Source organism: Nicotiana sylvestris, chromosome 6, assembly GCF_000393655.2.
Source record: "Nicotiana sylvestris chromosome 6, ASM39365v2, whole genome shotgun sequence".
Classification (NCBI taxonomy): Eukaryota; Viridiplantae; Streptophyta; class Magnoliopsida; order Solanales; family Solanaceae; genus Nicotiana; species Nicotiana sylvestris.
This window is the reverse complement of record NC_091062.1, coordinates 6,673,109-6,699,376: the sequence shown is the minus strand read 5'-3', so window position 1 is coordinate 6,699,376 and position 26,268 is coordinate 6,673,109. Positions and strand designations below refer to the sequence as shown.

Below are 26,268 nucleotides of genomic sequence, written 5' to 3'. Positions count from 1 at the left end.
CCGAACAAACTTCTCTGAGAGAAACTTCGTCATTTCCATGGAGTAGAGTAGTTTCAAGGTGCTCGTACTCATCAGGAAGTGACGCCAACAACATCAAGGCCAAGTCACCATCATCATAAGTTGTATCCATATTTTGCAAATCTGTGACCAACTTATTGAAACTGGTGATATGTTCATTCATCGTGGTACCAGGAACATAGGTGAAGTGAAACAGTCTCTTCTTCATGTACAATTTATTTTGACTGTTTTTCTTCAAAAATTTATCCTCCAGTGCTTTCCATAATTTACTTGCAGAAGTTTCCTTTGTGTATGGATATTTCTGCTCTCTAGCAAGGTAGGATCGAATGGTACCGCAAGCAACACGGTTGATAATTCTCCAATCTTCTTCTCCAATAACATCTGGTTTCTTTTCTTCAATGGCCAGATCTAGCCCTTGTTGAAAAAGGACATCTAGAACCTCGCCTTGCCACATCCCAAAATGTCCGGACCCGTCAAATATTTCTACCGCAAATTTCGCATTTGACACAATTCTTGTCATAAGCGAAGATGCCAATGATGACGTATTGTTGACACTTGATGTAGATTCTTCTTGTTTATTGTCTCCCATATTTGACACAAATATTATTTAATAGCTGACGACACAAATCAAGATTATTTCCTTTCTGATGTAGAAGATCAGACTAAGCTGCAACCACAGAGCATACTCAGACAGAACCTTGACTCAGTTACCAAGATAAATCTTTTCTGATGTGGAAGATCAGACTATGCTGCAACCACAGAGCATACTTAGACAGTACCTTGGCTCTGATACCAATTGTTGCGGAAGCCAAATGTATATAGTGTGAATAAGTCACAACTACTATACCAAAAATTATGACAGCCACCAAATAATAAATAAGACAATAAAACAACAATAAAGGGAACACCAGAATTTACGAGGTTCGGCTAATTTTGCCTACTCCTCGGACACAACCAATATTTTATTTCACTTCAAAAATACAAGTGAAATAATACTAAAGAGAGAAGATACAAATGCCTTAAACATATGAGAAGGCAAATGAGAGGTGTGTTTAAATCCTAAACATTAAGCCTTCTTTTATAGGGGGAAAATCCCCCCAACCCTTCTTTTCCCACCGATGTGGGACAAAAGGTTTTGCCAAATTCAACAACCAATATGAGCAAGTGTGGTTATATCTGCAAAATCTTGAGGGATTGAATCCAAATAACGACAACTTTCAATAACTAGTGGTTCAAGGCAGGGAAAGTGATGACAACTAGCTCTCCAGTACTGAAAACCACTGCTACTAGGTACAAGAACTTCAAGCGAGGAAAACCGTGGTCCGCTACTTCCCATTCTTTGTCTTTACACGCATGATTTATTAGTTTAAGAACCTCGATTTTGGGCAATTTACCAACAATGCTCAAATCCTTCCACCACAAATAAGTCCTATAAAGAGTTAACGTCTTCAGATTTTGTGGAAAAGCATCTGGAGGAGGTAGGAGCAAAGGTGGAACAACATTTGGAGTAGGTGGAACAACATGTGTAGGAGTTGGACCTCGCATTTTCAGAAACCTCAGAGGATATTGTGGAGCAGCACCTGAAGGTGTAATGCTTTCTAGAAAGCAAGCTTGATAATTTAGTGGAGACATATAAAATTCCAATTCCTCGAGTTGATCTAACAAGCAAAAATCATAGAGGTCCTTGCGACTACGAAAGTCTTCTTCAACACCCCATATTTCCAACTTCTTTAAATTGGGAAATAGTTTGAAGAAAGATACAGTACAATACCAAGGATTCCAACGTAAGAGACGTTTCAAAATTTTCAGAACCAAACTGTTCTCTGTAAGCTCATGATAATGCAAGTAATTCCAGACCAAAGAGAGGTGCCTCGGTTGTGGCATAGTCAAAATTTCCGATCGTAATATCAGAGGATGTTGTGGGCCCTCGATATATGCCTCATCAAGAATAAAAGTTTCCAAATAACATAGTCTAGATATGGAAGGAGGAATGTCTATTGATGAGGGAGTCACTTTTGCTAGATAATCTTGCACGGTAGGAGAAAGACTCAAATCTAGGTATCTCAAGTGAATTAAATCAAGTATCCCACTGGGAAAAACAGTAAAGTTCATAAAAGCAAGATGTAGTACTCTTACTAGCTTGAAAGGCAACAACTCTTACATGAACCCTGACTTCCTCTTGAAAAAGAAATAGAACGAGCCTCATTATTAGGACACGATCTAGCCAATTTTTCCCCAATAATACGGTAGCTCAATTGGGTACTGGTCCGACCTCGACTATTTGGGGAAAAATGAATGGATAGTGCACATGAATTTTGATCATTCTTTTCTCCAATAAAATTCATAATATTCATATTTCGAGCTTCCTTCAAGCAGAGTTCACGGATAACATCATGTTTTCTACAATAATTTGTCTCTCCAAAAAATGTCCCATAGTGGATGGAAATTAAACTTCTATCTATTAAATCTTGTAGACATTTTTCTGCCACTTCTTCGATGCTTTTTGTCTCTTCTACCTTCAAAAATCCCTCCGCTGCCCAAAATTCCAAGAGTTGATCGACACGAATATCTGCATCCTCCGAGAAAATTCCAAAATATAGAAAACATGCTTTTAGGTGATGTGGCAAGTGATGGTAACTCAAAGCAAGCACTCTCGCATTGGACGTCAACATCAGTGCTTACCATTGAACTTACTTTCTTGGAAACACTTTGCCACTCATCCAATGCTTTACCAATTTTGGAAAGAAGTCCCGCAATCACAGTAATTTCTAGAGCTAATCCTCCGCATTTTAATGCAATTTCTTTTCCAATTTTTTCAAATTTAGGAGAGAGACAATCTTTCTCAAAGACCTTGTTGTGCAGTAAATCCCAACTTTCATTAAAATCTAAAAGGCACATTTGACAAGGAGGATTACCTGAGCTAGCATATTTATCTACTTCCACATTCCGAGTGGTCAAGAGTATTCGGCTTCCATTAGTGTAGTTCGGGAAACATAACTTTATATCATCCCAAGCTTTTGTAGTCCATATGTCATCAATGAGGATCAAGTATCTCCTGCATTTTAGAAGCTTTTACAGTTGGTCTGCTAGTTGGCCATCATCTTGCTCGAAATATTCATTAGTCCTTCCACTTATACAAGAAAGAAGTCCTAGTGGTACATTTCTCGTGCAATACTCTTGTGAAATACTCCCTTCGGTTCAAAATAAGTGATTTTTTGGCCTTCTTATTGTGGTCCAAAATAAGTAATTTTTCCAGATTTCAAAAATGAATTAATTATTTTTTTTCCTACATTATCCTTGGAGTAAATAGCGTTGGAATATGTGTTAGGAGTGTTTATGGGAGATAGTAAAGGTTAATATAGTCAATTTCATTGTTAATTAATGTTAAAAGGTGAATTTCTTAATCTGCGTGAAAACATCCAAAAAATCACTTATTTTGGACCGGAGGGAGTAGTAACTTTTGCACGAATATCAAAGCGAGACATAATGAATGGATCAGTGTAAAGCTTGTTAGCTAAACTTGTCTTGCCGATGCCACCCATCCCTACAATCGAGACAACTTCTAGTTCACTTGATCCTCTTGCAACTCGATCTTGCATCATCTCGAACTCAATTTCATGGCCGATCATAATATTCTCGGGCTCTACAGCAGTGGCTGGCGGAGGTAGAGTGTTGGGACCGGGTTCGGCTGAACCCAGTAACTTTGATTCGAATCATGTATTTTGTCTTAAAAATCATTAAATATATATAAATGATTAATTTAGAACCCAGTAACTTTTAACGGTTAGAATCCTGACCCCATAAGCTCGAAATCCTGACTTCACCTCTGCTCTACAGCACGTTCAGGTATACTGGCTAAAGAAAACTTTTGTGCTTTCAAACCTTTGATGTTAGTGTACCAGTCCCGTATTGCCATCCACTGCTTCTTGATGGAATCAATGCGTTCTACCGCTTGTTCCAAGCAACAACAGAGTTTCCAGAAAGCGTTGCTCCGTAAAGTTTATGTTTTTAAACAAAGAACTGCTATTGATCTCGAGTCAACCTTGTATTGGGAAAAAAACTGAATTTATATTAAAAATGATGTGGCATGACACGTGGATTAGTTGAATGGTCAAAGAACAGCAATTGACTAAGAGGCACGGTGAAAACAGCCACGGGAAGAAGAATTTAAATAAGCACGAGACGACGTATAGATACGAGTCTCATACCAATTTAAATTATTTGCAGCCAATGGATTAGAAGGCATTGAAAGCAAGGATCAGATGACAGAAAGGAGCCCAAATTCATTATTAAATGTCTGATACGTTATAAAGTTGGTATTTAATAGGAATGATTGTGTAACGGCCTATTTAATGTCATTTATTGCTCATGATTATATCATTAAAGCTGAGGCTTTATTCCTTTACCTAGAATGATCTATAAAAGGAAGAAGGATCATCATTTGTAAGGATACGGAATACTATTGAGAATTCATTGAAATACTTATCTATTTACCTTCTGCCATTGTTCTCAAAAGTATTTTATTTTTGTCTTCTGATTATCAGTAACCCGAATTTCTCTTTTAGCTTTGACCAATGACTCATATTTTTGGTTAAACAAATTGGTTCCGTTACCGGGAATTTGATAATCTTTCCTTTTAAACTATATCTTATCTATTATCGTCACCATGTCAAACAATAACGCCGACAACAACAGTAACAACACATTGGGAAGCCATGAAAATCAAATACATCAAAATCAAGATACCGTGGTTCCCTCTCCTTTAAATTCACCACGTCAATCTCGTGAAGGCACTCCTGTTACTGAATCCCGTGCTGATCAACAAGAGCAATCTGAACATTTTGAAGGAGTTACAACTGAAGCTTTGCAAAAGCTAATCGATGCACAAGTCGGCAAAGCTCTTCAGGCACTTGTTAGTCGATTGCCTGCTGCGCCACCTACACCGACTCCTAATAATAATACATTGGAGAACCCCCGTTCTGGTCTTGATAATTCTGGAAACGGAGCAACCCCCAGTGAACCACAAGAAGGGGGACCAGGTAATTTAAATAATTCATATTTGCAAAATTTAGTACTAACCTTGCAGAAACAGCTGAAGGAACAAAATGAGCGAATAGAGCAAATCCCTGGAGTTCCACCTATAATCCACGTGACCACGTGACTGCATTTACAACTGGCGTGAAAGGCAACGACTTGACCAAACAAGAAATTGAATCAGTATTGGTCAAGAAATTTGGAGAAACACTCACCAAGGGTGCATTAACCTGGTATTCTCTTTTATCTGAAAATTCTATTAATTCTTTTGCTGAGCTTGCAGATTCTTTTATTAAAGCACATTCGGGAGCACAAAAAGTTGAGAAAAGGATGGAAGATATTTTCAAAATCAAACAAGGGGATTCGGAGTTGCTTAGAAACTTCGTTGATAGGTTCCAACGTGAAAGAATGACTCTACCTCGTGTGCCTGACAATTGGGCTGCTATAGCTTTTGCAAGTAATTTAAATGACAAAAGTTCTGAAGCCACGAGACGACTCAAAGAAAGTCTTCGAGAATTTCCTGCAACCACATGGAATGATGTTTACAACAGGTATAGCACGAAGCTGCGAATCGAAGAAGATACCGTACCTAAGCTCCATCATGAAGAAAGGGGCGGTACCCGAAGGTCAGATTCCGAAAAAAGACCAACAAGTGCCTGAAGAGCTTTGCCGACTTGTGCATCGATTAGCTTTTGCAAAGCTTCAGTTGTAACTCCTTCAAAATGTTCAGATTGCTCTTAATAATAATACATTGGAGAACCCCCGTTCTGGTCTTGATAATTCTGGAAACGGAGCAACCCCCAGTGAACCACAAGAAGGGGGACCAGGTAATTTAAATAATTCATATTTGCAAAATTTAGTACTAACCTTGCAGAAACAGCTGAAGGAACAAAATGAGCGAATAGAGCAAATCCCTGGAGTTCCACCTATAATCCACGTGACCACGTGACTGCATTTACAACTGGCGTGAAAGGCAACGACTTGACCAAACAAGAAATTGAATCAGTATTGGTCAAGAAATTTGGAGAAACACTCACCAAGGGTGCATTAACCTGGTATTCTCTTTTATCTGAAAATTCTATTAATTCTTTTGCTGAGCTTGCAGATTCTTTTATTAAAGCACATTCGGGAGCACAAAAAGTTGAGAAAAGGATGGAAGATATTTTCAAAATCAAACAAGGGGATTCGGAGTTGCTTAGAAACTTCGTTGATAGGTTCCAACGTGAAAGAATGACTCTACCTCGTGTGCCTGACAATTGGGCTGCTATAGCTTTTGCAAGTAATTTAAATGACAAAAGTTCTGAAGCCACGAGATGACTCAAAGAAAGTCTTCGAGAATTTCCTGCAACCACATGGAATGATGTTTACAACAGGTATAGCACGAAGCTGCGAATCGAAGAAGATACCGTACCTAAGCTCCATCATGAAGAAAGGGGCGGTACCCGAAGGTCAGATTCCGAAAAAAGATCAGGTAAAAATAGGTACGATCCATATATGGGACCCGCAGGAAAGGACCCACGGTCGAAGCAAGATAACCAGCAATACGATCAAAAGTCAAGGAACCGGGATTCTGGCTCTTCTTCAAAGTTCAGGAATGATCGGAATAGACAAGATTCACGTGATAATGACAAGAGTTTAAAGGCACGATTCGGTGGATATAATTTTAACGTCTCTACCTCCGAGCTCGTAGCTGTTTTAAGAAGCATGGGAGATAAGGTACGGTGGCCGAAAGAAATGCGGTCAAATCCAAGTAGACGCAATCCGGATCATTGGTGCGAATTTCACAATGATCACGGGCACAAAACTTCAGAATGCAGATTCCTGCAAAGTGAAGTAGATCATTTATTGAAGCAAGGATACCTCACTGAGTTATTTAGTGAGAAAGGAAAACAAGCTTATATGAAAAACAGACAAGAACCACCACAACCTCCTTCACCCAAGAGGACAGTGAATGTCATAAGCGGGGGAGAAGATATTCATGGCATAACTTACACAGCTTCCAACAAGGTTTCTAAGGTAACGATTACACACGGGAAACGGGTGCGGCAGGTCCTTGACAATGAAAGCATTTCGTTCGATGACGCAGATAACGAAGGAGTGACAACTCCACATAATGATGCACTGGTAATATCTTTACTTGTATATGATACTAATGTAAAGCGAGTTTTGATTGATCCAGGAAGTTCTGTAAATATTATATTACTAAGGGTACTGCGGGAAATGCAAGCTGAAGACAAAATGTTACCCAAGGCGCACACCTTGTCAGGTTTCGACAACTCAAGTGTAGTAACAAAAGGTGAGGTAATACTAACAACTTTTGCTATGGGTGTTGTGAAGGAAACTAAATTTCAGGTAGTTGATATGGAAATGGCCTACAATATGATCATGGGAAGGCCATGGATACACGATATGGATGTTGTCCCATCAACCCTGCATCAAGTTATCAAATTCCCATCACCATGGGGAATTTGTCAAATTCGTGGGGATCAGCAGATGGCCAGAAATGTCAACGCTGTAACAAGTACGAGCGCCGTAAATAAAGCAAAATAGCAATTACAGGAAACAGTTGAAAGTAAAAAAGATCAAACTTCAACTGAACAAGAGAAAACAGATTTGGACTCAAGGCCTAACACAATTCAAGAACCTGAAGAGAACGAAAGCATCAAAACGACGATTGAAGAGCTTGATGCAGTGACGCTATTTGATCAACAGCCTGAACGGAAGGTTTATATCAGGGCTAATTTAGACACGAACATGCGAGGTATGATAATCGAATTTTTAAAAGCTAACTTAGATTGCTTTGCTTGGTCCCACGCTGATATGACAGGGATACCTCCAAATGTGATGACTCACAAACTCAACGAGGACCCTTCTTTCACACCAGTAAAGCAAAAGAAACGGAAACAAGGTGCTTTCAAGAACCAGGTGATTCAGGATGAAGTCCAAAAATTATTAAAAATCGGATCAATCCGTGAGGTAAAATATCCAACTTGGTTAGCTAATACGGTGGTTGTACCCAAGAAAAATGGTAAGTGGCGTGTTTGTGTAGATTATACTGATTTAAATAAAGCATGTCCAAAAGATTCCTTTCCCTTACCACATATAGATCAACTAATTGATGCGACCGCAGGTCATGAACTTTTAAGTTTTTTAGATGCATACTCAGGATATAATCAAATCAAAATGGATCCTGGTGATGAAGAAAAAACTTCTTTCATCACAGACAGGGGGACTTATTGTTATAAAGTAATGCCCTTTGGTCTCAAAAATGCTGGGGCAACCTATCAAAGGTTGGTCACCAAAATGTTCCAAGAACATTTAGGGAAAACAATGGAGGTATATATAGACGATATGCTCGTCAAAACCCAGCAATCTCATGATCATATTTCTCATCTATCTATTACTTTTGAAATTTTGCGAAAATTTAATATGAAACTCAACCCAGAAAAATGTGCATTTGGAGTTGCATCAGGTAAGTTTTTGGGTTTTCTTGTTTCTAACCGTGGTATTGAAGTGAATCCTTCTCAGATCAAAGCAATAGAAGAAATCCCGGATATCCTTACTAATAAAAAGGAAGTACAACGATTAACGGGAAGAATTGCTGCTTTGGGGAGATTTATTTCCAAATCCTTGTAAGCACGTGATTTTTGACCCTCCCCGAGAGTTTTCACATTTTTAGCGTGAATATGTGAAATTGGGTCTAATATAGCCATTTTAACTATTTTACTTTATTTCGTTGCAAAAAGAAAAATCACAAAAATATATATATAAATTTTAGTTTATGTATTTCTCATAAACTTGAAAAATACAAAATTGTACTTTATTTTGGTACTTTATATAAATTCGAAAATTACAAAAAAATAATTCTATTAATGTTTTGTAGTCGTTTTAATTTTGGAAAAATACAAAAAATATTACTTTATATTTTGTCTTTATTAAAAAACGAAAATTACAAAAAAAATAGTTTTATTAATATTTTATAGTCATTTTAACTTTGAAAAATACAAAAATATTACTTCATATTTTATCTTAATATTTACGAAAATTACAAAAAATAGTTTTATTAATATTTTGTAGCTATTTTAAATCTTGAAAAATATTTAAAAAAAGATATAGTGTTGTTTAAATATTAGTCTTATTTTTGTAGTTATTTTTGCTTACATAGGATTAGTCGAACAACGTTGTGATCTTAATCGGGTCCGGGCAAAAGAATAATATTCGGGTTCGAGCTACCCGATTTTAGGCCTAATTTCGGACCTAGCCCATAATAAACCGAGTCCAGGACACATGGGGAACCCCATCACGCGTGGGGGACACAAACCTTGAACCCCACCACGCGTGGGGCTCATTTTTCTGGGCATTGTGTATCAAATACACGGACAAGGCCAAAGCATGGGGGGAATTTTGGAAAAAGGAAGAAAAAGGAGATTTTTTGAAAAAAAACGGGATACTACTGTGGATCATCTTCTTCAAGAGAAGAAGAACAGGAAAGACCCGGGTTCACGTCAAAAAACCCACGATCCTCTCACCAGCAAACACCACCACCAAACCATCCCGTCTCCTCTCAAACTCCGTCGCAACCATTCCTTACGTCCCGTCCAGCTAACCCCTCTCCGTCTCACCACCTCCTTCAACAACCAAACAGGCCCGTCGACACTGTCCAAGGACGACGACCAACAGTCCTACCCCCCGGACTGCCCCATCAGCACCGTCCGAACACCACCACAAATGACGCCCATCTCCTCCGAATGTTCACCATCATCGTTACCATCTCCGAACATCCCCACCTCCGTGAAACCACCATAGTTGCTCCTTCCTCAAGCCAAACGACCCCCCACACCTCAGCTGCTATCTAGCAGCATCTATTGCTGCATCCAGCAAACGAAAACCACCCCCAACCCTAACCCAAAACCACCACGAAAACCACCAGTCTGTCACCTTCCCCATCACCCTCCTATCGTGAAATCCCCATCCCCCCACGTCGGACCCCAGCTCCTCGACCTCACGTCCAGTGACCATCCGAACTACTAGCCCACGACGACTTCTTCTCCTTCGTCGTAACAAAGGAAAAAACAGTCCGGCGATCCTCCAGTAAATCCGACCATCGCTGCTTTCCGTTCAGCCCCCTCACGTCCAAATGACCACCTAGAAAAACCAGTCGCAGTCATGACTCATTTTGGTCCGTTCGTGTTCGAGTTTCTGGCGCGAGCTATTCAGTCCGAGCTCTGACGACCTTCTCTATGGTTTCCCGTTCGAGGTTATCCGTCGAAGTCGATGTTGAGGTTTGGTCCATGGCTCTATGCGTTTCTGTTTATTCAGGTTAGTAAACCTCGATGTATTAGATAAAGAAACTTTACATTAAATGTTCGAAGATGCAATATAGAAATTGGTATGATAATTTTCTGCTTATGTTTCACCGTATGCATTTTAGTTCATTTTTGTGCTATGTTATTATTGTTTACTTGATGTCATTTGATTTAGTTGTATTAGTAGTCCTAAGACACAGTTTGACGTTGATTCGTTCGTCCCTTCATTGTCTCAGTTTATTTGGACAAAATTAGTATTAGTACCTGTTGTTACTACGCCCGAAACACTCATTCGCTTAACTTCTTTTATTAAATCTTGACAAGTTATGAGATTGTAGTTGTAAAGAAGCCGTAAGGTTTAGTATTGTTAAAGGCGTAAAAATGGCATCCTTTTAAAATATAAAATAAAAATAAATAATAAAATAAAAAAAACGGGACAAGCTTCACCAAAAATAAAAAATGTACAGATTGCGGAACCCTCACAAAAATATATGCATTAAATACTTAGATTCCGGGACGGGCCGTTTAGCAAATTTCACGGCCCTACCCAAAATAATAATGCGCTAGTTGCTTTAGGCGCGCCTTCAATAATGTTATCTCCCTAAACTCGGGTGCACATTTATGTGACCCAAATCCAAATCTCAACAGGATCGAAATACGCCTCTAATCACGGGCACATTGATTGTGGCGTGGCCCGAGATGCATTTCCATGACGTTGCAAATTCATTAGAAATAAAGAACGAGGTGAGCCTCGCCAAATAAAAATACAAATTGCGGGGCCCTCAATAAATATTGCTTTAAAAATTGTTTAGGCTTCGGGATGGACCGTTTAGTAAAATTCCACGGTCCTACCCAAAATAAATACGCTAGTCGCTTTAGGCGCGCCTTTAATAATTTAATTTCCTTAAACTCGGGTGCACATTGATGTGACCCAAATCCAAATCTCAACGGAGTCAAAGTGTGTCGACGACCACGGGTACATTGATTGTAACGCGGTTCGAGATACATTTTCACAACGTTGCAATTCTTGATAAAAACAGTAAATGATAAAAGCGGTTAAAAGTTAAATTTTGCACATAAGTTCACACTTGTATAAAATCAGATAATCAAGCCGAATATAACAGTTGAGCGACCGTGCTAGAACCACGGAACTCGGGAATGCCTAACACCTTCTCCCGGGTTAACAGAATTCCTTATCCGGATTTCTGGTACGCAGACTGTAACATGGAGTCATTCTTTTCCTCGATTCGGGATTAAAATTGGTGGCTTGGGACACCCTAAATCTCCCAAGTGGTGACTCTGAAATAAATAAATAAATCCCATTTCGATTGTCCTTTAATTGGAAAAAACTCCCTTGCACCCCCTCGGGTGCGGAAAAAGGAGGTGTGACAGCTCTGGTATGGTTTAGGGTGTAGGACTGGTTGGTTTGGACAGTGGTCGACGAGCAATGGTCGACGGAGTGATGGACAGTGGTTCAGGTGTTGTGGGGGTAGGGTGCGACTGGAGAAGGATGAAACAGCAATGGCGGATATAGTGTTGTTTAAATATTAGTCTTATTTTTGTAGTTATTTTTGCTTACATAGGATTAGTCGAACAACGTTGTGATCTTAATCGGGTCCGGGCAAAAGAATAATATTCGGGTTCGAGCTACCCGGTTTTAGGCCTAATTTCGGACCTAGCCAATAATAAACCGAGTCCAGGACACATGGGGAACTCCACCATGTGTGGGGGACACAAACCTTGAACCTCACCACGCGTGGGGCTCATTTTTCTGGGCATTGTGTATCAAATACACAGACAAGGCCAAAGCATGGGGGGACTTTTGGAAAAAGGAAGAAAAAGGAGATTTTTTGAAAAAAAAACGGGATATTACTGTGGATCATCTTCTTCAAGAGAAGAAGAACAGGAAAGACCCGGGCTCACGTCAAAAACCCCACGATCCTCTCACCAGCAAACACCACCACCAAACCATCCCGTCTCCTCTCAAACTCCGTCGCAACCATTCCTTACGTCCCGTCCAGCTAACCCCTCTCCGTCTCACCACCTCCTTCAACAACCAAACAGGCCCGTCGACACTGTCCAAAGATGACGACCAACAGTCCTACCCCCCGGACTGCCCCATCAGCACCGTCCGAACACCACCACAAACGACGCCCATCTCCTCCGAATGTTCACCATCATCGTTACCATCTCCGAACATCCCCACCTCCGTGAAACCACCATAGTTGCTCCTTCCTCAAGCCAAACGACCCCCCACACCTCAGCTGCTATCTAGCAGCATCTATTGCTGCATCCAGCAAACGAAAACCACCCCCAACCCTAACCTAAAACCACCACGAAAACCACCAGTTCGTCACCTTCCCCATCACCCTCCTATCGTGAAATCCCCATCCCCCCACGTCGGACCCCAGCTCCTCGACCTCACGTCCAGTGACCATCCGAACTACCAGCCCACGACGACTTCTTCTCCTTCGTCGTAACAAAGGAAAAAATAGTCCGGCGATCCTCCAGTAAATCCGACCATCGCTGCTTTCCGTTCAGCCCCCTCACGTACAAATGACCACCTGGAAAAACCAGTCGCAGTCATGACTTATTTTGGTCCGTTCGTGTTCGAGTTTCTGGCGTGAGCTATTCAGTCCGAGCTCTGACGACCTTCTCTATTGTTTCCTGTTCGAGGTTATCCGTCGAAGTCGATGTTGAGGTTTGGTCCATGGCTCTATACGTTTCTGTTTATTCAGGTTAGTAAACCTCGATGTATTAGATAAAGAAACTTTACATTAAATGTTCGAAGATGCAATATAGAAATTGGTATGATAATTTTCTGCTTATGTTTCACCGTATGCATTTTAGTTCATTTTTGTGCTATGTTATTATTGTTTACTTGATGTCATTTGATTTAGTTGTATTAGTAGTCCTAAGATACAGTTTGACGTTGATTCGTTCGTCCCTTCATTGTCTCAGTTTATTTGGACAAAATTAGTATTAGTACCTGTTGTTACTACGCCCGAAACACTCATTCGCTTAACTTCTTTTATTAAATCTTGACAAGTTATGAGATTGTAGTTGTAAAGAAGCCGTAAGGTTTAGTATTGTTAAAGGCGTAAAAATGGCATCCTTTTAAAATATAAAATAAAAATAAATAATAAAATAAAAAAAAACGGGACAAGCTTCACCAAAAATAAAAAATGTACAGATTGCGGAACCCTCACAAAAATATATGCATTAAATACTTAGATTCCGGGATGGGCCGTTTAGCAAATTTCACGGCCCTACCCAAAATAATAATGCGCTAGTTGCTTTAGGCGCGCCTTCAATAATGTTATCTCCCTAAACTCGGGTGCACATTTATGTGACCCAAATCCAAATCTCAACGGGATCGAAATACGCCTCTAATCACGGGCACATTGATTGTGGCGTGGCCCGAGATGCATTTCCATGACGTTGGAAATTCCTTTTAAAAAATAAGAATGAGACGAGCCTCGCCAAATAAAACGTATAGATTGCGGGGCCCTCACAAAATGTATGGTTTAATTAGAATTCGGAAGGACCGTTTAGCGAATTTCACGGTCTTCCCCAAAATAATAACGCGATAGTCTCTTTAGGCGCGTGTTTAATATTTTACTTTCTTAAGCCTGGGTGTGCATTTCATGCGACCCGAATCCAAATCCCAAAACATCAAATAAAACGTGTTCCGGATTGTGGGTGCATTTCATGTAACGCAGTCCAAAGACGTGTTTTAAGCGATGTTCATATTTCTTTTAAAAACAATAATAATAAAGCGGTTAAAAGATAAAATTTGCACATAAGTTCATATTTGTATAAAATCAGATAATCAAGCCGAATATAACAGTTGAGCGACCGTGCTAGAACCACGGAACTCGGGAATGCCTAACACCTTCTCCCGGGTTAACAGAATTCCTTATCCGGATTTCTGGTACGCAGACTGTAATATGGAGTCATTCTTTTCCTCGATTCGGGATTAAAATTGGTGACTTGGGACACCCTAAATCTCCCAAGTGGCGACTCTGAAATAAATAAATAAATCCCGTTTCGATTGTCCTTTAATTGGAAAAAACTCCCTTGCACCCCCTCGGGTGCGGAAAAATGAGGTGTGACAGCTCTGGCGACTCTGCTGGGGATTAGACCCAGAACCACTGGTTCAGAGTTAAGAATTCGAGCTTAAAATAATTGTTATTATTTGGCTTTATCTATTATCTGATTTTTACATGTTTGAGCCTAATGTGTTAAATGCTGCTTTTACCGCTTTGATATTATTTGAACTGTATATAAACTGTGCCGAAACCCATATCCTTTCTGAGTCTTCTAAATCATGAAGAAGGGTGTACTTCGTACGACTTCTTTTCTGTATAGTGTCAAATCCCAATTTAGAACGAGGTTCGGACAAGTTGCTAAGCCGGTGAAGCTTCTGTATTCCCGGTACGCTGCCCCCCTCGGCTCGAGCTGTCCGCTCGGGTAAGCCAGGTCTAGAACAAACACCCAGGTTCTGAACCTAGTATAACAAAGCCACATGCCGGATCCCTAGTAGGAACGTTTATTTGCATCATGTGCATTTGACTTAGGGGACTCAACACAGGGGTTGGGTCCGTCTAGGACAAGCAACCTGAAAATAATAGACCAGCTTTTGGCATCCTATGTGCTACATGTTGTATTTAGTCAAGGGCGAATGGGTCATTTGGTCATTTCCAGCATGGTGTTATTTTAATCAAAGCATGGGGAACATTTGTGGAATCCAAGGAGCCTTGGAATTCCCTATGTCCCCCACGCTTCATTTTTGGGAAAAGCACCTAGGGAACATTTGTGGAATCCAAGAAGTCTTGGAATTCCCTATGTCCCCCACGCTTCATTTTTGGGAAAAGTACATGGGGAACATTTGCGGAATCCAAGAAGTCTTGAAATTCCCTATGTCCCCCATGCCACATTTTTGAAAACATAAAAAAATATAAAAATAAAATATATATGTATATATATAAAAAAAAAAAAAACATTGAAAATTCGAAAAAAGATTGTGTATGTTTTCATCATCATCCACAAATTAGAAATAGTGAAAAGAGGAGAAAATAACAGTGTAGAGATATAACTACTTATTGTTAGAAAAAAACAAATGTCCAAGTAGTGTCGAAACTCTGCCGAAATTTTGAGAAAATAAAAAAAATATGTCTTATTAGTTTGTTTTATTAAAGCAAAGGAAAAGCAGAAAAAATCAAAATAATCCAAAAGAGTCTTGTTTTTAAAATCAAAGAGTCTTGTTTTTAAAATAGTTTTTATTTATTTGTTTATGAAAATGACAAAATTAAAATAATCCAAAAATATTTTTTCCATTATTGACTTCTTTAGAAAGTCTTTCTAATTGTTTTTTTAAAAAAATAATAATATAATATATATAAAAAAACAAATCCGAAAATATTTTGATTTTTTTTTCAAAATTGAAAAGAAAATTCAAAATTCAAAAAAAAACATTTTGAGAAGCATTTCTTTTATTAAAAGTAAAATTCCGAAAAAATATTTTCTTCTTCTTCTTTAGAATAAAAAAAAAAGCAAATTCAAATTCAAAAATATATCTTAGAAGTGTTTCTTTTAAAAAGAAAATCAATCAAAAAAAATGCTTCCTTTCTTCTTTTAAAGTAGTTTTACCCGAACTACGCGGGTTTGATTCTCACCGGATGTGAGATACGTAGGCAACCCTCATCGGGTCCAACCCCCATTTTGCTAAAAAAGCCAAAAATAAATAAATAACAAAAAATATATGTCAAATTTTAATTTTGGTGATGATGTTTTGTCATAAATAGCCGAATATTCCCGAGAGGGACGCCGGAAGGCTGACTTTGCATAAACAACCACCTTTGGGTCATTTTTTAAGACTTGGTCCAGTTGACCCCCACAGCCTAAAAATCTTCGTCCCCGAGACGTTGAAAGGCCATGTTTTCAATATTGACTTTTCTAATTTGAAAAACGATAAAAAAGAGTTATAAATAAGTCAGGTGATGTTGTTTGTCATAAATAGCCGAATGTTCCCGAAAGGAACGCCGGAAGGCTGACTTTGCATAAACAGCCACCTTTTGGGTCATGTTTAGGAGTTTGGTCCAGTTGACCCGCATAGCCTTAAAAAATCTTCGTCCCCGAGGCGCTGAAGGGCCGTGTTTGCAACACCGGGTTTTTATTATAATTTGAAAAAAAAACAAAGAGTCGGCGGTCAGGTGAATACCGTTTGAATTTTGTCATAATAAGCCGAGCCAGCTTCGGCCGCGTCTTAAACCGTTCTTGCCGAAATAGCCTCAGAGTATCTTTCAGTTGTCGAAAGGCTATTTTCGTAAAAGAACGGACAAGTGTGTAAAGTGTCATAAAATAATCCTCTCCGGCCTCAAAATTTGGACGGGGCCACATTTGCAAAAATAACCATTTGGTTGCATTTGTCGAACAGAGAAAGGGAGCTAGCCTTTTGTTTTTGAGTTTATAAATCTTTAATTAGAATATGTGGTTTGTTTGATTTTTTCAGTTTATTTTAATATGTAAATTGAAAAAATGATTAGTATTGTTTATCTTTTATTGGTCCGAACTACGCAAGGTCTGATTCATGCGGGGTCATGATACGTAGGCAATCTCCATAAGATTCGACCACACACAAAAAATGATGAAAAAGAGAAAAAAAAAAAAGAAAAACAAAGGTAAAAAAATAAATAAATAAATAAATAAATATTATATATATATATATATATATATATATATATATATATATATATATATATATTGATAATAATAAGGACCGACTAAGTCCATTCTAACATATTTGGTTTTGAATTGTGAAGAAGTTGAGGTGGTTGGTTTGTGCCTCAAAGAAAAATGACAACTAACGTCGAAGCTGTTACAAGTGCTCCAGAGACTCAGAGTGGGAAGGTTCCTCGTCATGAGTCACAATTTGCGACACAACAAGAGCAGTACCACTCTCCTGAGTATCACTCGTACTCGTTTGATCTTGCTGCAAAAATTGAGAAGCCTGCCCGAAAGATGGTACAGGAAGAGATGACCCAAAGAGTGAAAAGCTTAGAACAATGGTTGGAAAACATACAAGGGTTAGCAGGCCAAAAGAGTGTTGCCTTCAAAGATCTATGTATGTTCCCCGATGTCCACTTGCCGCCTGGTTTCAAGACCCCCAAATTTGAAAAGTACGATGGACATGGAGATCCCATAGCCCACCTGAAAAGGTATTGCAATCAACTGAGAGGGGCAGGAAGAAATGAAAAATTGTTGATGGCTTATTTTGTGGAAAGCCTTACGGGAGTAGCCTCCGAATGGTTTATGGATCAAGACACGTCTCGCTGGTATGTCTGGGATGACATGGCACAGGCCTTTGTCAGACAGTTCCAATACAACATCGACATTCCCCCAGACCGCATGTCCCTTTCAAACCTGAAGAAGAAACCAAGTGAAAGTTTCAGGGAATATGCCATAAAATGGAGAGAGCAAGCAGCTCGAGTTAAGCCACCCATGGATGACCACGAGCTAATTACTGTCTTCCTTCAAGCGCAAGAGCCAGATTACTTTCAAAACATGGTGTCCGCAGTTGGCAAAACCTTCTCGGAAGCAATCAAAATTGGAGAAATGGTAGAGAATGGTCTTAAGACAGGCAAAATTATAAGTCAAGCTGTTCTTAAAGCCGCAACTCAGGCTATCCGGGTTGAGTCAGATAATCTTAGCGACACAAATGAGGAGATTGAAGAAATCATGATGACATCAGGGTCTAGAAGAGGTCCCAGGAGAACATCTCGAAGGTATGAGCAGCCTCCTCAGGTTTTCTATGCTCCCTTGAGCAGTATTATCCACCTCAGGACGCTCAATACTCTGTCGCTCCACCTCAGCATGTTATCCAGCCACCAAAACACCCCAGGAGGCGAGCACGAGCATCACAAAATCTCCAGAAGTCTCCACAAAATTTCCAGATGCCCTATAACCCACATCCAAGCCAGTGGTATAAAGGGGAGCAAAGGTTGAAAGATAATTTTACACCAATAGGAGAGTCCTATGAAAGCTTATTTGAGAAGTTAAAGAATCATGACATGATTGCACCTATTCCTCCAAATCGTGTGGACCCACGTGCAAGAAGCTTTGACCCTTCTAAAAGGTGTGAATACCATTCCAATGCCCAGGGGCACAATGTTGAAAGCTGTCGGGATTTGAAAAGAGAAATAGAAAGAATGATCCAAGAAGGGCGGATTGTGATCAATAACAGTGACATGGAGCACTCGAACCCTATCGAGAACTTGTTGACGGAGGGTGATGATGTTGAAGCGGGTAATGGTCTTGGCAGTATTGATGCAAAGCTCAGTGGCTAAGATGCCAGGTTTTGATAAAGTGGGAGGACGCTTCGTTCCTTGGTCAGCAAGAGAGAAGCTTGTAGTGGCTTATTTTGTGGTCATTTCTGTTGTTCGGATTGTTAGGGTTATAATTCGGATTTTGTCCTGTGTCAAACTTTCTTATCTTTCCATTTTTTTATAGTGGTTGTTTAAATTTTGTCCAGTTTGTTTCAGGATTTTGTTCTGGTTTATTTTGTTTGTTTTGTTATTCAAACCATTTCACCGGTCTAATGCAAAATCCGGTCTTATATTATATCCAGTCATCTTTTGTTTAGTCCTTTTATCATTTTGTTCAGTGTCGATTCTAGTGACATGACATGCGCACACACTTTGGGCCTAGTCTTTAAAGTTAATCATAAAACCCTGGAAAGGCGATCAGACCATTTAAAGAAAATAAGGACGGTTTGAGATTATTCAGAGCTCGAGTCATGTGGAACTGGGGCAAGTTAAGCACAAAGAAAACCGTTAAAAGCAAGATTCGCCAAATTGGCATGAGGGTCGGTCATGATAATGAGAGTGTCGCCCAACGGTGCTTAGAAATGACAAAGGAAAAATAAAATGTTTAACATAATTGTCAAGTCCAGCACCATCAGAAGAGACTACAAATTTAAAGTGTGTTGTTTGCACTTGGCATGTTTTGAAGACTGGAATGACGAAGGCATTTTGTTCTGCTACCCAAACACTTTATCCTTCGTTACCCCTTTTGAGCCTTATTTATTTTCTTTCATACCCCTCGTTCGGAATTAGTAGCAACGAATAGAATACGCAAGCATGGCAGGTAAGAGAAAAGAAAGAAAAGAAAACAACAACAAAACGAAAAAAAAAGGGAAAAGAGAAAAGAAAAGAGAAATGATAACAGAAAATGAAAAAAAAAAAAAGAAAGTCAAATGAAAAGAGGAATTGGGAACTACGTTTGACCTGATTCCTCAAAGAGGATAGTAGGCGCTTCACGGCTCGGTCATAGTTTTGAAAAATGAAAAAAAAACAATTAAGATATCCCCAAGCAAGAAACTGGGGCAGAGGTTGCGGTCGTTGTAAATAAATCTAATTCCGAAGGTTGTAACTAATAACCCAAAACTAATGCATTTTTTTGAGCGTTTAATACCCTTTTTTTTCTAGCCCTATCCAAAAACCCACATTACGGTCCAAAGAAAGACCTTCTGATCAGTTTTCAAAAAATGCCAAGTCAGACAAATGAAGAGTCTTACCGGCGAACATAACATTCTGTTCCACAGCAGAAAGGACTCTAATCTCCAACAGAAAGAGTCATATCAGCAACACTCCAAATCCCCAGCTGGAGAGAGATATAAAACGAGAGAGTCTTATTGGTGAAAACCTTCACAGGCACCATAAGGCGATGAAAGCTGAGAGAAAACCCAAAAATGAGAGAGACTTGATAGTGAAAACCCTTCGGGCACTACAAGTCGAATAAGATTGAGAATCAGAGGGGGAATCGCCAATTGAAGATCTTAAAAGATGATTGACGGCAGAGGATAGGCCACATACGCATGTCATGGCCATTAGAGTCGGTATCTGCGTTTGATAGATTTTTATTTATAGTTTCTTTTGTAAAAGAGTCATTCGTTTCCTTTGTCTTTTATTTTGTTTCTTTTATCTTTCTCCTTTCATAGAAAAATTCCCCAATAGAGTCTGTCGGGCCAGAACAAGTATGAAATGACTTCAAATATGCCATCAGCTTTTCAAGATGAGATCTGACTAGTACATCCAAATGGTATAGTCAGCAAGGAACAAGCGCGAGGCCAGTGTCAATAAAGATATCCCCAGCAAAAGGGAATTGACAAAAGGATTGACGAGCGTCAAGAGGGATATCCTTGCCAAAACCAAGGTTATAAACCTCAAAGACAAGGCCCGTGAACAAAGCAAGGAGAGCAGTGAGCATGATTCGGCGAAATCCATACTAGACTAAAAGGTCGGGGAAATGCCAGTTTCCAAGCTATGCCACAAAAGAAGAGGGATATCCCCAGCAGGAAGGGATTATCCCCAGCACATAATATCATCCCCAACAAGTCGTGGAGCACAGCGCAATGAAGGAGAAAGGGAAAGCAATCCCAATAGGAGTATCACAGCCAACCACCATGTTTTAAACTAACAAATTTTGTTTGATTTGAAACAGGTAAAGGAAATGGCATTGATGCAGAAACGCATGCCACAAGGGATATTATCAAACTGGGGCAGAAAATTTTCCTTCCATTTAGAAAATTTTCTGGAAGTCAGGTACCCCCAGCTGATAACATTTTACCCCCAACAGGTAAGTAAATCAAGGGAGGTAGTCTTTGAAGGAAGAAGCTATGCAAAAACAAAACAAAAAAGGAATAAAAAAAAGAATAATAAAAAGAAAAACAAAAAGAATAAAAAGATAAAAAAAACAAAAGAAAAAGAAAAAGAAAGTCATCCCCGTCTAAATAATCCCCAACAGTTTCGAGGGAAGACAACACAGGTAAGTAAATAATTCAAAAAAAAAGAGAAAGCGAAGGTTTCATTAATGGGAGACGCACTTCCTAGTTTGAAATCGTTAGAGTTCTACCCATAGAAGATGCATTTCCTCTTAAGTTCGTTTTAGTTGCACCCATAGGAGATGCATTTCCTCCTAAGTTTTAGTTTTACCCATAGGAGATGCATTTCCTCCTAAGATTGTTTTAGTTTCGCCTCATAGGAGATGCATTTCCTCCTAAGTTTACTTTCACCCATAGGAGATGCATTTCCTCCTAAGTTTAGTTTTTACCCATAGGAGATGCATTTCCTCCTAAGTTTACTTTCACCCATAGGAGATGCCTTTCCTCCTAAGTTTATTTTACCCATAGGAGACGCATTTCCTCCTAAGTTTAAGTTTTAGTTTCACCCGTAGGAGATGCATTTCCTCCTAAGTGGTTGTTAAAGATACCAAAAAAAAACAAGACCTAGTCTGATGAACCTTCTCCTAGGATCAAAATCTTAGTCTGACGAATTTTTCTCCTAAGATAGAGACCTAGTCTGATGAACCTTCTCCTAGGATCAAAATCTTAGTCTGACGAATTTTTCTCCTAAGATAGAGACCTAGTCTGACGAACCTTCTCCTAGGATCAAAATCTTAGTCTGATGAATCTTTCTCCTAAGATAACCAAAAAACAAAAATGACCTAGTCTGATGAACCTTCTCCTAGGATCAAAATCTTAGTCTGACGAATTTTTCTCCTAAGATAGAGACCTAGTCTGACGAACCTTCTCCTAGGATCAAAATCTTAGTCTGATGAATCTTTCTCCTAAGATAACCAAAAAAACAAAAAATGACCTAGTCTGATGAACCTTCTCCTAGGATCAAAATCTTAGTCTGACGAATTTTTCTCCTAAGATAGAGACCTAGACGAACCTTCTCCTAGGATCAAAATCTTAGTCTGATGAATCTTTCTCCTAAGATAACCAAAAAACAAAAATGACCTAGTCTGATGAACCTTCTCCTAGGATCAAAATCTTAGTCCGATGAATTTTTCTCCTAAGATAGAGACCTAGTCTGACGAACCTTCTCCTAGGATCAAAATCTTAGTCTGATGAATCTTTCTCCTAAGATACCAAAAAAAAAGGAAAAGAACAAAAGAAAAAAAGAAAAACGTTTGAAAAAAAAAAGGAGTCATTTTCCTAAACCCAGGCGCCCACCTGAATAACGAGAGGAATACATTTCAGTATTTGCATTTCATGCTCCAGGCGCCCACCTATATAACGACAGGAATACATTTCAGTCTTTTTCATTTCAAGTGTTGAAATTGGGAGCCCGCCCATAGAACAGAGGAATACATTTCAGCCTTTACATTTCAAGCATTTCAGTTTTAGGTCGCCCACCAGTATAATGCGGGAATACATTTAAGTTCTAGGTCGCCCACCAATAAAATGCGGGAATACATTTAAGTTCTAGGTCGCCCACCAGTAAAATGCGGGAATACATTTAAGTTCTAGGTCGCCCTCCAGTAAAATGCGGGAATACTTTTAAGTTCTAGGTCGCCCACCAGTATAATGCGGGAATACATTTGAGTTCTAGGTCGCCCACCAGTATAATGCGGGAATACTTTTAAGTTCTAGGTCGCCCACCAGTATAATGCGGGAATACTTTTAAGTTCTAGGTCGCCCACCAGTAAAATGCGGGAATACATTTAAGTTCTAGGTCGCCCACCAGTATAATGCGGGAATACTTTTAAGTTCTAGGTCGCCCACCAGCATAATGAGGGAATACATTTTGTCTGTTCATTCCATATTCTAGGTCGCCCACCAGTATAAATGCAGGCATGTCATTACCAATAGGAGATGCACTTCCTAGTTTAGGTCATTCCGATTCGACCATAGGAGACACACTTCCTAGTTTGAGTCATTGAGGTTTTATTTTAGCAGACGCATTTGCTAGCATCATTGCATCAGTAGTGTAAATTTTGCTAACGACTCACAAATCTTTCCAGCACAAACTGGGTTAGGAGATTTTGTTTGTTTTATTTGTTTGTTTGTTTTGGTTGTCAGGGACCCGCCTGTGAATGGAGGTTGTCGTATGTCGAAAGAAAGAAATCAGGCGTCCACCTGGAGAACAAGGACAAAGAAAGAAAGAAATCAGGCGTTCACCTGGAGAACAAGGACAAAGAAAAGAAGTAATCAGGCGTCCACCTGGAGAACAAGGACATAGAAAGAAAAATAGAAATCAGGCGTCCACCTGGAGAACAAGGACAAAGAAAAGAAGTAATCAGGCGTCCACCTGGAGAATAAGGACAAAGGAAGGAAGAAGTCAGGCGTCCACCTGGAGAACAAGGATAAAAGAAATAGAAATCAGGCACCCACCTGGAGAATAAGGGAATACAATTGAAGTATTGAAGTCAAAAGCCCGCTCATATGAGAAAGGAGCACACTTAGAATCAATAAAGCAGAGGAATACAACAGGGATCCCCAGCAAGAAGCAATAAAAATCCCCAGCACCGGGAAGCAGAAGGCTACAGCAAAAATCCCCAGCATTCACTAAAGGCTGGTCACAAAAAAAAAACTAGAAAAAAAAGAGAGAAAAAAAATGAATCCAAAGTATGGAAGTGGAGAACAAATGTGGTCTGCTCAAGAACTAGCGCCTACAACTAGCAAGTATCAAGGTTCAAATCCAAAGTCTGTATGAAGCACCATTCAAGACTCAAGACCAAGTTTCAGAAGACTTAAAGATAGGAATCCTTGTAACTAGTAGCTGATAGGCTTAGTTAGTCTTTTTCAGTTTTCATTTTTGTTGTAATGACAGGACCGCGGACCGGAACCTCAACGGAACGGCACCTCGATCGGCTCTACACCTCGGTACACTCTACCATCTCTCTCATTTCCGAACTACACGTGGCCTGATTCCTGTATAACCAAGGATATGTAGGCAGCTCAGATACCAGGGCTCGGTCACATTCCCTTCCTTTCCCTAGTGTGGTCCCTCCAAATAATGATCGGGTCAAAAACACGTCTAGTCGTTCTTTTTCGGAAAACTCTTCGTGTTTCCAGTCAAAGAGGGGCAGCTGTAAGCACGTGACTTTTGACCCTCCCCGAGGATTTTCACATTTTGTTAGCATAAATATGTAATTGGGTCTAATATAGCCATTTTAACTATTTTACTTTATTTCGTTGCAAAAAGAAAAAATCACAAAAATACATATATAAATTTTAGTTTATGTATTTCTCATAAACTTGAAAAAATACAAAAATTGTACTTTATTTTGGTACTTTATATAAATTCGAAAATCACAAAAAATATAGTTCTATTAATGTTTGCAGTCATTATAATTTTGAAAAAATACAAAAAATATTACTTCATATTTTATCTCTACATATAATAACGAAAATTACAAAAATAGTTTTAGTAATATTTTGTAGCTATTTTAAATCTTGAAAAAATATTTTAAAAAAAAAAGATATAGTGTTGTTTAAATATTAGTCTTATTTTTGTAGTTATTTTTGCTTACATAGGATTAGTCGAACAACGTTGTGATCTTAATCGGGTCCGGGCAAAAGAATAATATTCGGGTTCGAGCTACCCGGTTTTAGGCCTAATTTCGGACCTAGCCCATAATAAACCGAGTCCAGGACACATGGGGAACCCCACCACGCGTGGGGGACACAAACCTTGAACCCCACCACGCGTGGGGCTCATTTTTCTGGGCATTGTGTATCAAATACACGGACAAGGCCAAAGCATGGGGGGACTTTTGGAAAAAGGAAGAAAAAGGAGATTTTTTGAAAAAAAACGGGATACTACTGTGGATCATCTTCTTCAAGAGAAGAAGAACAGGAAAGACCCGGGCTCACGTCAAAAAACCCACGATCCTCTCACCAACAAACACCACCACCAAACCATCCCGTCTCCTCTCAAACTCCGTCGCAACCATTCCTTACGTCCCGTCCAGCTAACCCCTCTCCGTCTCACCACCTCCTTCAAAAACCAAACAGGCCCGTCGACACTGTCCAAAGACGACGACCAACAGTCCTACCCCCCGGACTGCCCCATCAGTACCGTCCGAACACCACCACAAACGACGCCCATCTCCTCCGAATGTTCACCATCATCGTTACCATCTCCGAACATCCCCACCTCCGTGAAACCACCATAGTTGCTCCTTCCTCAAGCCAAACGACCCCCCACACCTCAGCTGCTATCTAGCAGCATCTATTGCTGCATCCAGCAAACGAAAACCACCCCCAACCCTAACCCAAAACCACCACGAAAACCACCAGTCCGTCACCTTCCCCATCACCCTCCTATCGTGAAACCCCCATTCCCTCACGTCGGACCCCAGCTCCTCGACCTCACGTCCAGTGACCATCCGAACTACCAGCCCACGACGACTTCTTCTCCTTCGTCGTAACAAAGGAAAAAACAGTCCGGCGATCCTCCAGTAAATCCGACCATCGCTGCTTTCCGTTCAGCCCCCTCACGTCCAAATGACCACCTGGAAAAACCAGTCGCAGTCATGACTCATTTTGGTCCGTTCGTGTTCGAGTTTCTGGCGCGAGCTATTCAGTCCGAGCTCTGACGACCTTCTCTATGGTTTCCCGTTCGAGGTTATCCGTCGAAGTCGATGTTGAGGTTTGGTCCATGGCTCTATGCGTTTCTGTTTATTCAGGTTAGTAAACCTCGATGTATTAGATAAAGAAACTTTACATTAAATGTTCGAAGATGCAATATAGAAATTGGTATGATAATTTTCTGCTTATGTTTCACCGTATGCATTTTAGTTCATTTTTGTGTGATGTTATTATTGTTTACTTGATGTCATTTGATTTAGTTGTATTAGTAGTCCTAAGACACAGTTTGACGTTGATTCGTTCGTCCCTTCATTGTCTCAGTTTATTTGGACAAAATTAGTATTAGTACCTGTTGTTACTACGCCCGAAACACTCATTCGCTTAACTTCTTTTATTAAATCTTGACAAGTTATGAGATTGTAGTTGTAAAGAAGCCGTAAGGTTTAGTATTGTTAAAGGCGTAAAAATGGCATCCTTTTAAAATATAAAATAAAAATAAATAATAAAATAAAAAAAATGGGACAAGCT

General features: G+C 39.6%; 1 pseudogene; it reads right to left on the bottom strand.

Annotated features, from left to right (window-relative positions):
- Positions 1-1,242: 1,242 nt before the first annotated feature.
- LOC104231216 (putative late blight resistance protein homolog R1B-13) overlaps positions 1,243-26,268 on the bottom strand; it is a 56,457-nt pseudogene continuing 31,431 nt past the window's right edge.